Raw genomic sequence first — 3,190 nt, forward strand, 5'->3', positions numbered from 1 at the left:
GTTATTGTGGCGACATTTGACGTGACGCTGAACGAAACGAACTGTGATTGGTTGTTTGACATGTCGGTCAAACGGCCTCATGGGCGGGCCTTGGCCAATGAAAGTTGCCATGGATTCCAGACCTTCAGCCGTCAGTTTGAAGGTCTGGCTACGCGAGACTAGCCTACTACATACAAGTAGAAGTGAACATGCATGGAAAAGAATTCAACAATGATGAGATTCATTGCTCTAAATACAAATCAGCATGATTTTTTTTATGTTGCCTTTGTATGTAGTAATTTGCCACAAGTGAATAAATGGCGTTATATAGCCTACTCTATATGACTATGTCAATCGAAGTTAGGAGCAGCAGGTGCTGTATGTTACCTAACACCCTCAGCAGACGATAGACCTGCTGCTCTGCCTTACAGGCCTCCGGTAAAGCTCATTACTGGATGACTGAATTAATCTGCACCATGATTTGTTTATTTAGAGCCTCTTGAATAATGTTTTCATAATGTCATTAGTGTATACCACTTCATACACACATGCACATCTATCCTAATAGAATAGAGCTGAAGTGTGGCAGAGGGGTCACAGGGTCATGCATATTTAAACAGAAACTGAAGGCATCACATGATATTCATTGCACCCGCTTGCAGGTGAGAGGAAATGGACAGATGTTCCTAATTATGGTGGATGACTTCTTACAGACATAAAGAATCCATTGCATTGATCATTAGAGTGGCAAATGAAGATTATTTAAGCTTTCAAAATGCCAGATTATAGGGTGTTTACTCTGTAGAGACAGACACTATAGCTGGATAGCAGCATAATTCGCCAGCCTCAGTCCATTTTTTTCTTGATGGAATGCTATTGTTCTTTATATCATGAACTTTATAATCTTTATATACATTTTTGGTGGTATTTTTATTTAAAACTACATAATGATTAAAAATAAAACTTGACTCTTGTAAATAAAATGTTATGTATGATGTTTAGTTATATAAAATGTTTTGTTTTAAAAGGTTTGGGAAAACAAAGCGTCTAGAATTTATATCACAAACCTTTGAAGGATAAAATCACATAGCATGACACTTGTTGTAAATACAGTTTTTATATACAGTGTATTAATATGTAATTTTATAAATAGAAAACAAAGTGGGTTTCTGCAAACCATTGAAACATGTTCAATACACAAATAATATGTTTAAGTTACCACTGCATTGAAGTGAAGGAAAAATAAGCTGCGATTTATTTGATGTTATTGTTATTTTCAAAGCTTATTAGCACTGTACTTTCATTATAAAAAGAATGTATCTTTTCCACCTTTAAAAATTCCAAATGCCACCTGAAGCAATTCACCCTAGCGCCAACTCTGCATCTAGATATGGTTCTCTCCTTCTTATTGTTCTCAAGACAAAAACCATAATTTTCAACCAAAATAGTAGCACACCTTTTTTTTTCAACAAGCTGCACGATTTGACATTTTAATTCAGGTTCATTTGACAAACAGTACCTGCACTACAGTACTTGTAATAATAGTGATGCTTGGCTCAGCAGGCACTATTAAGGACAAATTGTGTGAGAGACAGGTGATGAATACAAATGTCAAGGTATGTGTGAACATAAGCAATCGGTGTCGGAGGGGTCACAGTGGTTTGTTTTTGGGTTCTGGATGTTCTCACGGCAGGTGTTCAAGGGCCCTGGAGGATTATTCATATGTCCATTCTCATGTGTAGCTCACGCAGATGCCACTTACACAAACACTCTTTCAATATTTATAGTTAATGAAGTGTGAAAACATAATCTGTATGCTACCAAAACAAAGGAAAAAGGAGTGTGCTGTGTAGGCAGGGATTCATATGGTCATCTCAAAACAGACAGATGTTGCCCATGGCCTTTTATCATTGGACGGTAGATAATGGAAAAAATAAGGGATGTTTCATGTAATTTTTGTCTACTTTCATCCTCCTCTCCTTTATTCCATTGATCATCTCTCCTCTTTTGCTTGTCCTTCACGTCAGTTTTTATACAATCATCTACAATTCCTTGTTCAAATCTAACAAAGAGTGATCAGGAGACCCTGTATTAGTCAATGCAATGTTTCAGTCATACTAAAACACATAATATAGTTCCAGTTATAACATAAAGCATCTTTATCCAATCTATTAGACTGTAGTTTTTAGTTATGTCATTTGATTTGATTCATTGGAATAATGTAGTCCACTCACTCAGAATATAAGTATGCACTAATGTGATTCATCTGGGAGCTGGTTGGGTTTGGTTCATAGCTCAGAACTGATGGCGCTGTTACATATAGCACTCTTGTACCGGTTACCCCATAATACTATCAGGTTTACACTGACCTCTACTGGTCGCTGTCGTTACCGCATGTAGTTCGTCTTTCTGCGTGTAGATGGGCGCACATGAACAGATAATGACCTTTTGTCACGCTTCAGAATGTGGGGTTTGACAGCTACTACAAACAGTAGGCTATGTTAGCACATTAAAAAAAACTGTTATTTCCCGTTGAAAAAAGCACATTGCAAGTTAGCTGTTTGTGTGATTTCCATTTGTCCTGGGTCTTCACACTGGGTCTTTGTCCTGCCTCTTCACATGCGTGGATGGATTCAGATGCTTCTAACCACAGTTTCCAGGTCAATGTTTAACTTCTGTCACACCTAGTGTTTGTCCTCTGCCTTACAAGGACATTTAATACAAAGGACTCAGTGTTTACTCACATACTACAGATGTGAGATCACACACACACACACACGCGCGCGCGTATTACTTAAAGCAGCACTATGTAACTTTTGGCGCTCTAGCGGTTATAAACAGAACCTGCACACATCCCGCGGAAGAACATTCCAACCGGAGCTACTTCTCTAAGTTTATGTCTATGGCGATTCACGCAGGTATGTGTTACTCCGCAGCGGTGACGACCCGACCAGTCTACAATAGTCCAAATAGAAGTACTTATTATAAGTGTACCGTAGTGATTCGGAATAAAACAAAAAGATATTTATGAATCTTAATCTGTCAGGAAGGTCTCAAAAATACCGCACACAAATTCAAAGCAGTCCATGCACGTGTGACGATTTGCAAATGCAGATTCAACGATCCATAAATACATGTAGCATCATTCATAAATGTGTGATGGAAATTAATTCAAGAACTTGATATATACATATTTGTGTAAACTTTTTTA

The sequence above is a fragment of the Sinocyclocheilus rhinocerous genome, unplaced genomic scaffold, assembly GCF_001515625.1.
Source record: "Sinocyclocheilus rhinocerous isolate Xijiao unplaced genomic scaffold, SAMN03320098_v1.1 scaffold138, whole genome shotgun sequence".
In the NCBI taxonomy this organism is placed as follows: domain Eukaryota; kingdom Metazoa; phylum Chordata; class Actinopteri; order Cypriniformes; family Cyprinidae; genus Sinocyclocheilus; species Sinocyclocheilus rhinocerous.